The sequence below is a fragment of the Ursus maritimus genome, unplaced genomic scaffold, assembly GCF_017311325.1.
Source record: "Ursus maritimus isolate PB19 unplaced genomic scaffold, ASM1731132v1 scaffold_3, whole genome shotgun sequence".
Taxonomy (NCBI): Eukaryota; Metazoa; Chordata; class Mammalia; order Carnivora; family Ursidae; genus Ursus; species Ursus maritimus.
The window spans coordinates 84,082,199-84,095,056 of NW_024425563.1; the positions used below are offsets into that span (position 1 = coordinate 84,082,199).

At 34.3% G+C, this 12,858-nt stretch overlaps 1 protein-coding gene across 2 annotated transcripts in view; it reads right to left on the reverse strand.

The window, feature by feature from the left end:
* Positions 1-12,858, reverse strand: part of RELN (reelin) — a 475,458-nt gene that overhangs the window by 326,267 nt on the left and 136,333 nt on the right. The gene's annotated exons all lie outside the window — the stretch shown is intronic.

Here is a 12,858-nt window from a genome sequence, read left to right on the forward strand (position 1 = left end):
AAAAGACTTCCACCCAGCTGAAAAGGACTTTAAAGATTCCTCCACATCGTTAAAATGGTCAATATTAAACATGCTCACATTTGTTTGTATAATAAATCACAATTTCTAAGATTCGGTCTGTAGGATTTCCTTTAGGAAAAACTTAAGGATACTTGTATTAGAATTTACTTTTCCAGGAAAGACTAAATTGATTATGGAAGAAAAAAAGGATAGACAATGACAATGCTAGAATAAAATAGCATTAATTAACAGAAAAATGTAGATGTTAACACTCGTGGCAATTTTAAAGGCTCTACTCTGGGCCTATAATCATTAAATAATTAGGACGTAGAGAGTGAACATTTATATAATATAATAAAGCCGACTCTTATTTACTAGTGGAATTTACATTCTCTATGGGAATGCTACATTCAGATTATAGAGCTAAAACAACAAAGATTTTTAAAAAGTATTAACATTAGACTAAGAGGTTCACTCACTACTGACTAGTTAGCTGCAAGGCCCTGTGTTCCAGGGACTTTTGGAAAGCAGACACAATGTGTTGCTTTTCAACTGAATTAGTTTGCCTTATAAAACAGACCTTTAAAAGGCATTTATTGAAATTTAACAATGGTACAGAAGATGTTGCAAAGTGAGAGACAGTTTCCTTTCTTTTTGTTCAAGTTTTTATGTAAATTCCAGTTAGTTAACATACCGTGTAATATTAGTTTCAGGTGTAGAATTTAGTGACTCATCTTTTACATACAATACGCAGGGCTCATTACAAGTACCCTCCTTAATCCCCATCACCCATTTAGTGCATCCCTCCACCCACCGCCCCTCCAGCAACCCTCAGTGAGTTCTCTTTAGTTAAGAGTCTATTTTCTGGTCTGCTTTCTCTCTCTTTTTCCCCTATGTTCATCTGTTTTGTTTCTTAAATTCCACATATGACTGAAATCACATAGTAGTTGTCTTTCTTTGACTTATTTCATAATATGAGAACATAACAGGAGAGACAGTCTTCTTAATTAAAGTGATGACTAGGTATTAGAACAATGGTAAGGAAACGAGTGTTTAACTTAACCTATGAATAATTATCAAACATTATTATAAAGACTATTACTGTTTAAAGCTGAAAAGTTAACTATCATTAGTCTTTGTGATGCTGGCCTTAGCACAAAAATCATAATGTGGTTTTATTTTAATCAGGTTGACTTCATAGCTTAGGTTTTCATTTTAATCAGGCTGACTTCATAGTTAACTCCACTATGAAAATAATACGCTTTTGTAATTAGGCGTGTGCAAAGAGCATTAGCTACAAGACTGTTCATTATAAAGCTGCTAAAATAGCGAACACTGGAAACAAGCAAAATGTCCATAAATAAGGAACTGATTAAATACATTATAGTACAGACATATAATAGAATACTCTCCAGATGATGATGTAGACGGATGTTTATTAGAAAAACATTTAAAATGTACTGTTAGGTTTTAAAACAAAGCTAGATTATAAAATGGAACGTATGATAGAGCCCCAAGTAGTAAAAATAAAATTGAACACACACATACGTCTAAAGAAACATACCCCAAGATACTATTCTTATTTCTGGGAAAAGGAACATGTGTGTGTGTATGCATGCGTGCACACATGTGTGTCCACACAGAAGCAAGTGTTGGTGTGAAGGTGTGTGTGGACATACATAGGTATTTGCTTAGCTGTAGTTTTAAACATTTTCTTCAATAAATATTCTTTCACAACCAGAAAATAAAATGAGTTTAAACATTTAAAAGGAAATAGTATTCACTGTCAAGTTTAAATGTGAAGAACAGTCTTTTTGTAGCATACATTTGTCTACTGTCATTCTTTTAAATTCTAAGTCCATATAAAGGCATTTTGCATTCTGACCCAAACATGAAATACAGAAAGCCAAAAAAATTAAACTTGACATTTTTACAAAAAACAAACTCAGAAGAGAGAATATCTAAAAGAAATAGTTGGCAGGAAAAAAAGTATAAATATATATATACATATATATTTTTTTTCCAAATAACCGTGGGATTAGAAAATAAGTTTTTTTTTTAAATGTCTGATTTGGAGTTGCCAAAGTGAACTATATAGAACTGAAGTTATAGAATAAATAATTCTTGAGAGAAAATTCTGATTCCCTTTGATCTTTAAAGAAGTCATCTCGTCATGCTCCAAATGAACCATTTAGAAATCTCCCCCTGCTGTTGATTTGTACAGGAATTCTGATTTCACAACATATTTGAGATCCATTATATTAAATAAAGAAACCTGTGTTTTAACAGGAAACTATAAATTTAAAAATTAGGAATTATTTTCCTTGAACTGATGACAGTACAGTTATTTATACTCTCAGTTTCTTCTAATAGGCTTTTATTTTTCCTAAAGTCCATAAATATTGCTTTAATTTATTATACCCAAGATCTTTAAATGGGGACAAACGCTAAACACCTTCTATTTATACGTTCTGATGATATATAGATAATACAGATTCAATTCTTAATCTACCATCCATCTGTACAATACAGAAACCTCTGTAGAGCTATCCTTTTGAACATACATTTAAAAATTTCTCCAATGTGGTATTTACTATAAATTACAAGGTCTTAAAAATACCAAATATTTCCAAAAAAGCAAATATTCCATTGTAATATTTTAGAATTAAATGTTACCATTTAAAATACCTGAAGATATATTTACTTAGATTTCTTTATCAAAATATATTAATAACACTTCATTTTAACACCAGAAAATAACCAAAGTCATAGTTGGTATAATACTTAAAAGACTTGATGTTTTCACCTAATATGATTGTAGGTACATTTTTCCGTTCCATCTTTCCCTCCCCCACAGGAAATGATTCCATGCCAAATCCCTTAAATTCCTCTTTTGAAGTTTAAAATTAATTCCCATGGTTGCTCTTCTATAATCCCCCATCTTTTAAAAAATGCAAAATATGCTTATACTTTTTGAGAAATCAGATGAAATCCCAAATATCTTATATGAGTATGTGCTATGCTTTTAAAAAGAAAGCCCACACGCTCCTTCTCAAAAGCTATTCATCAAGGAGTCTAATTCTGTAATTAATACGAACAAGGTAACAATTTGCTTTAAGTGTCCACTCATAATGTTAAATCAATGTTAAATTATAAAGAACTTCCTTGGAAATACATAAGACACACACACTGATTCTAAATGAAATTCATTATGAGCAGCTCTATTATACTGAATAGCAAATGAATTCTCAATAATGAGGCACTTGATGCGTTATCCAGAACTGGGGTTGACAAGAAAGCCACTTAGCTTCACTTTCTAATAATATTACAGCAAGTAACTGATACAGTGCATATATTTTTCAATTTGGAAGGAAAACTTGAAAGAAAATTATGTTTTACCAAACCTTTTTAATACAGCCTGTTTCCTTCACAGACTTGTCGAAGGTTCTGCTCTCTTTTATAAGCTCATCTTGCCCTCACCATCAGAAGTCCATAACAACAGATGCTAGAATAATTAAAAACCTATCACTATAGACTCTTCCATCACATCACAGACTAGGAAAATGAAGGCGGTTTATGGGTGGCCTTGTCTCACTTTATCCACCCCTTCGTGGTTGATGTGTAGGCTTTAATGTGCATCCTTGCACCTCTCCTCCGGCAGGAAGCCTGTCTCTGGGGATCACTTGCAGAAAATAGGACATTGAGTCCATAATTAAAGTAATCTCTTTCCAGGCAGATGCTGCAGTTGGCTCTGTTATCACATATTACAAAAGGCATCTTGAGGGTTATAAAATGTGCAGCAAATAGCTTTGGAGATGAGAAACAGCAATTTTTCATCTAATTTTGATCCACAGACATGTAAGCACCGTATTGCTACTTTTTGGTTTCGAGCCAAATAACTATTATGGTGCTAAGATGAGCCGGGCAGTAACCAAAATTAAAGAATACTTTAGCTTTTATCCTCAAAGTGAGAAAAGCTCTTTTGTAACCATCTTTGCACTTAGCAAATAAGGATGCCATCTCAAATCTGAGCATTAATGCCTGCAGGCGGATTTAGAAGAAAGGCTTATGTAGCTTAGCTTTACAGCCTTACTTTCAATATATTTGCTTAAGTTAAAACCAGAGGTTGATTAAGGGACCTACCATCTTGGCTCCTTTGCAATCACAGCGCACATTTTTAATTAGAAGTGTTTCTACTGTTTTTCATTTGTATGATATTTTGGACATTGCTCTTTTGAAATATATGTCAGCCCAGATAACTAATATGCTCATATTATTCCTAATCCCTTCTCTAAATACTAATAGTGGGAACAAATGGAGGACATTTGACTAACACATTTTTGTTTCCAGCTTAGGACTTGTCAGTGTGGGTAACCAAACCTGACCTCAATATTGTGAAGTGCTAAAATGGAGATGGAAATAATTTTAATATTTATTTCTCAGTGCTAAATATGACAACTTTTGAATAGGCAGTGATGTAATGTTAAAAGGCTACCTTAAAATTCCAGAAAATATGTGGGTTTAAATTTACTTCCCCAAACTGCATGTATTAAAGAAAAAAAATTTTTTTAAAAGATATTATTTATTTATTCGACAGAGATAGAGACAGCCAGCGAGAGAGGGAACACAAGCAGGGGGAGTGGGAGAGGAAGAAGCAGGCTCATAGCGGAGGAGCCTGATGTGGGGCTCGATCCCAGAACGCCGGGATCACGCCCTGACCTGAAGGCAGACGCTTAACTGCTGTGCCACCCAGGCACCCCTAAAGAAAATTTTAACAGCAAAGTTTTACATGAACTTGTGCCTTTCGATTAAAAAAATACCACTGATAATATTAACCTTTTTATTTTATGTTAGTCTAAATAACATTCAAAAACAGGAGATATCTCATTTAGCTTAATTAAAAATAGAAATATTATATTCCAACATGTTTAAGATGTCAGAATTATGATTCAGAAGAATTTATATATCACATGAATTATTAGAGAAAAATTAACTGCAAATCAGAATTTTAAGTTATTGATAAAGTTTTGTTAAATGACCAAATTGTTATTTCCAGAATGCCTAAACTGTTATAATATAAAGCCCTCTGTTATCAGTGCAATATCTGGAGGTTTAAATAGCATAGTGTAAATCCTAATTTTCTTTCTTTTTTTTTTTTTTAAGATTTTATTTATTTATTCAACAGAGATAGAGACAGCCAGCGAGAGAGGGAACACAAGCAGGGGGAGTGGGAGAGGAAGAAGCAGGCTCCCAGCAGAGAAGCCTGATGTGGGGCTCGATCCCATAACGCTGGGATCACGCCCTGAGCCAAAGGCTGAGGCCCAACGACTGAGCCACCCAGGCGCCCCAAATCCTAATTTTCTAACACAGTCTTCTGGTACATTTGTGGATTCTTGCAATTTTTCATTGATGTATGCATGCATTCATTCATCCATTCAACAAATAATTTTTAAAGAATTTTTCTTCAAATAATTTTATAACACTACTGTATTTGAAATATTGGAAAATACATACTCAATATTCTTGTCACCTCAAAGCCAGTTTTCAATTTTGCATTTTTCTTTCAGCTTTATCTATATGAATGTTATTTTGTCCTTAGGAAATTACCCCAGATATTTATCTCTAATATTATTACATTTTACTTACTTTGTCTGGAATTAATATAATGACACCAACTTCCTTTTTGTTAGAATTTGCCTGGTATATATTTTCCTATCTCTTTACTTTCAATGTTTTTGTGCCGTTATGTTTACGTTTGTCTCTTTGAAGCAGTACGTTGCTAGATTTTTAAAGTTGGATTTTGAAAGTCAAACCGTATTAACTGGTGAATTTAATCTGTTTATATTTATTGTAAATATATATATTGTAAATATATATATGCAGTTGACCCTTTAACAGCATGGGTTTGAAATGTGCAGGTCCACTTACAGGGGGATTTTTTTTTGTAAATACAATCAAGTACTGTAAATGTTTTTTCTCTTCCTTATGATTTTCTTAATGACATTTTCTTTTCTCCGGCTTACTTTATTGTAAAAGTATGGTATTTAATACATATAACGTACAAAATATGTGTTAATAAACTGTTTATCTTATCAGTAAGGCTTCTGATCAACAGTAGGCTATTAGTAGTTAAGTTCTGGAGGGGGGGGGCGCAAAAGTTATATGCAGATTTTCGACCATGCAGGGGTTTGGTGCCCCTAACCTCTGTGTGGTTTGAAAGTCATATGTCTATGGTTTTGAAGTTAACCTTTTTTCCTTTCTTTGGAGGGATTAGGTTTTCTTTAATTTTTTATCTAATCCCTCCACTGTTTTGGAAGTTACACTTCTATTTCAGTTCTATACATTTATGTTTTTAACTGCCTCTACAACTTTCTTCCAGAATAATTTGAGGACCTTAGAAAACTTTAATACTGACTTCTCTCCTTTTTCCAACTCACACATACATGTTTCTTAGTATTTTAGTTATTCTTTGTCTTTAAATTCGATCTAAAAATAGTTATTGGTATATATTTTATATATAAACTTATTACATATCCAAAGCTTATTTAGAATTCTAATGTGCTTGCTAATTATTATTAATTACAACATAATTTCTTACATCCTACACCTTTCTTCTGAGTTTGTTTTCTTCTTACTAAAGCATATCTTTTAAAAACTTGCTTTAAAATGGTCTGTTTCTGTGTGTGGTAAGAATATCAAGCCTCTTTTTTTTTTACTGTCTTTATTTTGTTTTTCATGCCTAACTGATAACTTATCTAGGTACAGAATTCTAGGATGACAATGCATTTCCTTCACAACTTTGAAGATACTGTTCCATTGTCTCCTGGCATCTCTTGCTGCTGACCAGGAAGCCACTACCACACTAAAATGACAGGAAATCTACCTTTTGTCTTTGGTTGCCTTTGAGATTTTCTCTTTGATACTCTGAAGGTTCACCATGATCTGATCCAATGCTAACTTTTTTATGTTGCTTAGATAGAAAAGACTCACATCTTCCTTAGTTCTAGAAAATTCTCTACCATTATCTCTTCAGATAAGTCTGTCCTCATTCTTTCTATTCTCTCCTTCTAAACCTTCTATTTGATGTTACTTTCTTAACTTGATGTTCTATACCAGGTTAATAAGGTAAAGTCAAGTCAGACTCCTCAGAGAGTTTTAGTTTCTCACAAGTGACTTACTTTACCAAAAGTCGCAGTCAGATGACAAGCTTTGCTGTTTTCCCAGGCAGAACTGGATGATACTTGAGGCTCTAGGCTCCATGCAGTGGGCCCAGTGCCAGCTCCCTCTCCTTCCCTTTCTCCTGCTGTCTTTGAAGAGGCTCTCAGCAATGTCTCCAGATTCCACTGAGGCTAAAACTCCAGGCCTAGGACCTAAATCCAGGTTTAAAATACCTGTAGATGCCGCATAATGTCTGCTTCCAGTTCCTAACCCAGTCTCCATACCTCTCCTTTCTTCTGGCACCTGTGTCTTCACTTTCTCTCAAATCAGTGTTATATATATATCTTAAATAGGTACTCATTTATCTAAATTTCTATGTGATTTTAATAGAAAGAGTTTCTGCCATGAGAGCTGAGTCTTCCATGATGCCAGAAGTCCTCCACAAACATAATTTTAATGTGTTCGAAATAGCAGAATGCATTTTTTTTAATGTTTTTGTCACTTAATACTCCAAACAACTCTCGAGTTGCTACACTATCTTTACAATCACTATTTTAACAGTGTGACACAGAGCAGTAATATAGGATGGCAGCTAAAAGGACATGTGTTGGATGAAAACAGACCTATTTCTGTGAGCTCTTCAAGCTCTTTCTTTGGTAATTGTGGTTCTAGGAAAGTGTAAGAACTGAATAGGCTGCCTGGTATACAGGTGCTCACTAAATGGAAATTGCTATTTTTACTACTACTATCACCATCATCATCATCACCATCATATGCTATTCCAAATTTCATTGTTGCTTCTTTTCATATTAATGACTAGCATTCTAAACAAGCTCATTTTAAATCTCAGGTTCATGGTGGTAAATTGTCATGGGGTAAGGGCATATTTGAGAAGGCCCTTAACTTAAAACACTGTAGCAGGGGATGGGGGCGGGGGACAGGCAGGGTGGAAGCAGGCGCTGAGACCCAAGGGTGGGGGCAGGGAGGAGAACAGTGCCTTAGCCCAGAGCAGCCAAAGAGTAGTACTAAGCCCTGAGCACTGTATGAGAAGGTAAACAGAGGGGATTCCCCACCTGTCACACTTGGCCTACATAAAGTTAAGATTCCCATAAAGTTAAGGTCCATAGAAATTTCTGTCTTAGCAAACAAAATTAGGTAGGGATGCCGGATGGCTCAGCTGGTTAAGCATCTGCCTTCAGCTCAGGTCATAATCCCTGGGTCCTGGGATGGAGCCCCATGTCAGGCTCCTTGCTCAGCACGAACCCTGCTCCTCCCTCTGCCTGCCACTCCCCCTGCTTGTGCTCACTCTCTCTGACAAATAAATAAACAAATCATTTTAAAAAATGAACAGTTAGGTAATAAGCTTTCTACAAAAAATTGCCCTGCTTGGCCAGGTTAGCTGTTATGATGTTTTAAATTCATAGGGCCATTGCAAAATCTTAGCTTTACTCCTTCTATATGACCTTTGAAGTACATGGTTACATTATGTAAATGTTAAGGTAACATTAGAGGAAAAAATAATTTATTAGATTCTCTCAAGGTTGCACATTAGAACTTTCTGTAATGACAGAAATGTTCCAGATGTGTGCTGTCCAATATAATAGTCACTAGACATATGTGGCTCCTGAGAACTTGAAATGTGGCTAGCACAACCAAGAAACTGAACTATTTATTTTATTTGACTTAAACTTAAATTTAAATAGCCACATGTAAAAAATAAATAAATAAATAAACAGTCACATGTGCCTTTTAGCTACTGTATTAGAAAGTATAGTTCTAAACAAATTTTAGAATATATGTGTATATGTATATATGCATATATATGAATACACATATATGTCTGTATGTAAATATATACACAAATATAAGCATATACATCATACGGACATACCAGGGAGGTATTGCAGGTTTGGTTCCAGACCATGAAAACAAAGCAAATATCACAATAAAATTAGTCAACGAATTTTTTGGTTTTCCAGTGCGTATAAAAGGTATGTTTACATTATAGTGTAGTCTGTTAGGTGAGCAATATGCCTTTAAAAAAGTATATACCTTAATTTAAAAATACTTTATTGCCAAAAAGTGCTAACCATCATCTGAGCTCTCAGCGAGTCATGATCACTGGACCATGGATCACCATAACGAATATGATAAGAGTGAAAAAGTTTGAAATATTACAAGAATTATCAAAACGTGACACAGAGACATGAAGTGAACAAATGCTTTTCGAAAAATGACACTGGCAGACTTGTTCAATGCAGGGTTGCCACAAACCTTCAATTTATAAAAATCGCAGTATCTGTTAATTGCACTAAAGTGACACACAATAAAGCGAGGTATGTCTGTATGTATACCCAAGTAAGTCACAGTGGACAAGATAAGTTCTTTAAAAAATCCTTATCTGGAAGAAGCAATCAAAATTCTACTTTATATTGTAATCATGCCTTAATATTCAGAGATTTTACTAAAAAAAGAGCAGAGCTAAATAAAATCTTGCTAGTAATATATATTATCCAAGTCACTGTACTGGCAAAACATGCAGCTATTGCTGCCATGAGAAAAATTTATTCACCTGGCTCCCAGACATCTTTGTCATCACTATTTTTGACTGCGTAGGCAATTTGAAAAAAAAAAAAAAATTCACACATAAGGCCTCTAAAATTGGTTTCATCAATTCTATTAATGAAAAAATAACCCAAATCTCTGCCCATATCTCATTTAGGAAATTCCTATTAGATACAGAGAACTGCTAAGAATTGTAATACATAAAGCTTTTAGATTTCCCGACCTTGGTCTTTTTTGCTTTCACAAATGTTCCATGTGATTTCAAGTAATAAGTGCCAAGTGGAGTAGTAATCCCATCTAAACCACAAGGCCTTGTAATAAAAAACATCTTGTGGATTCTAAACCTCAGTCCATTTACTTAAGTACCCTTCACAAGTTATGATTGCATTACACGAAGGGAAGGGAAGAATGAAAGGATGGGTTTGCCATAAGCCTGTTTTTTTGTTTATTTGTTTTGTTTTTGCTTCTAGAATTAACATTAGGAAAAACCGGTATTTCTACCTAAAAGAAAAAAAAAAGCAGAGATTTAAAAAAAGAACAAATTTACTAATACAACTATTTGCAGTGGGATAGACTTCCACAGATGCAGGTCCATCTTTGGACACTAGTTAAACATATTTCATTACTGAAATAGAAAAATTTTCTCGCTATAAAGCAGTTCTACTTCTCGGATGGTCTTATGATTCTGCTGAAAAGAAAACTGTCCTACAAAACTCCAGTAAATTGCCCTAAAATAACCAATGCTGTTTTCACTGTGGCTTCTTGGAAGGAGGTGACAGGAAGGGATAAGATAGGTAATACAAAGGGGTTAGTTTTGCCTTTTGAATATCTGTTAAATTTTTTAAAAATATTTTGTAATTAATATAAAAAATAATTTCTTTAGAGCTTCCTCGAGATTAATGGACATACTTTATCTCAACATTTTATCATACTTCCTAAAATTAAAAATTAAATCCCCAGGAAGCATCTTGACTTCATTTGCCAAAAAGCTGATAAATAAGAACACACATTAGACCCTGAACTTAGACTGTCTTCTTGTCTGAGCCTAATTGGCTATTTAACTTTGATGAAAAACAGGGGCCTACAGGGAGTGAGAACCATCAAGGTCCTAACCATTTACTTTTAAGGGTAGATAATATTTTTTTTTATCCTGTCTCAAAGATACATTTTTGAGCAGCACCGAAATAATTGTGTCGGGGTGGGAAATGTCTGTTTTAAAAAGAGAACTAGACCATCAGAAAAAAATAAGAGACTTGTGAGTTAAGAGACAGATAAAATTTCTCCTATGGAAAATAGCATATCTGGTTTTATCTAACAGTGTGGATACAATCATGTTAGCCTTCCATGAGAAGTGATTTATTTTTGCAGTAAGGCACGTAAACCTAGAAAGTAAAATAACATTTGTATGTATCAACTGTTGGCATCCTTATCTGTAGGTATGAATGCACTCCCAATAAATGCACCCATGGGAGCATCCCTGATCTCATTTCAAATGTTTAAATAACAAGGCAAATACATCTGTGATTCTTCCTTCTGATGGATGGAAATAAATGGGCAACCATCCTATCTTTCCTGAGGAATCCTCCAGACACAGTGGAATGGCTCTCATCAAAAATTAAAGGCTTCTGAGATACACTCAAGGCAGCACTTCAAATCTGTCCATCTGTATGATTTCCAGTCTGGTATTCAGAAACAGCTGGTGTCTTCAATTTTTTAAATGATGTGTTTTTTTTGTTTTCTTGTTTTAGTATACTTTTAAAAAATTAGTCTTCTAGGAGAATCTTCCTTTAACATGTCAAATGTTCAAATACAGTCTACTTGTGTACCTCTTTGCTGGCCTGAGTTCATTCTTTGTTGTTGCTTCAGTATCTTAAATAGAACATTGCTTGTCTCAATTCGGTTCTTAGTTTTGAGGGATTTGACTTACGGTTAAATTGTCACTAATCTGGGCACAAATCTGATCTTTTCTGCTCCCTTTTAATTCTAATGTTATGTTAGCATCTCTGTCCAAACAATTAAACCTAAATCTAATAGTATTAAGTTTTGTCTTTAATACACACATTCCCTCCCTGATGGAATCCCCTTGTGATAAGGGAGAGGATATAATCAGCATCCAAGGAATGAACCTGCATCATAGAATATCAAGATCAAACCCATGTTTGACATATAAACCTAATATGATTCTTCACATTTCAGAAATTTAAATAGGTGCCTCTTATATTTATTTGTAAAAGAGCCTAATATAGTGCTTTATCTTTTAAAGTTTTATTTATTTAAGTAATTTCTACATCTAACATGGGGCTCAAATTCATGACCCTGAGATCAAAAGTCACATACTCTTCCGACTGAGCCAGCCAGGTGCCCCCATAGTGTTCTGATCATAGTAAATGCTCATAGATATTCCTTTTTCCCCTCCATGCCTTCATAGATTTACCCAGATATTATTTTTCAACGTATGATTTGTCATCCGTATTCTTATGTTTGCTCACTTTATGTAACGTTGTTGAAAGATGTGAAAATTTCTGTAAATATTTTGGCACTAAAAATGTTTGAATAAATAAATAGGTGCCTCTTGATATTTGAATGAGTTAGATAATATTACTGCATCTCAACTAGAGACAGATTTTAAAATGAGGATAGGAAACCCATATTGGTCACTTAAAATTAGGACTGGCAATTATGATTGTAAGATGCCATCAAAGGTAAGATGCAACTCAACTTCAGAGTTCCCAAAATGTAAGAAATCTGTATCTTGAAATCAATGAAATATGATATCATTATTAGTTATTAAGAAATATTTACTGAGGGCCTTCTATTGTCTGTAGTTTCAGCATTGGGATTTCTTAGGTATATAATAGGACTATACATAGTCCCTGACCTTGGGGGATTTAAAGTCCAGTTAAGGGGCACCTGGGTGGCTCAGTTGGTTAAGTATCTAACTCTTGATTTCGGCACAAGTCATGATCTCAGGGTCATGAGATGGAGCCCAGTGTTGGGCTCCATGCTGGAGCCCGCTTAGGATTCTCTCTCTCCCTCTCCCTCTGCCCTTCTCCTGCCACGCTCTCTCTCTAAATTAATAAATTAAATAAATAAATAAAGTCCAGCTAAAAAAGAAAATACATGTGAAAAATTAAC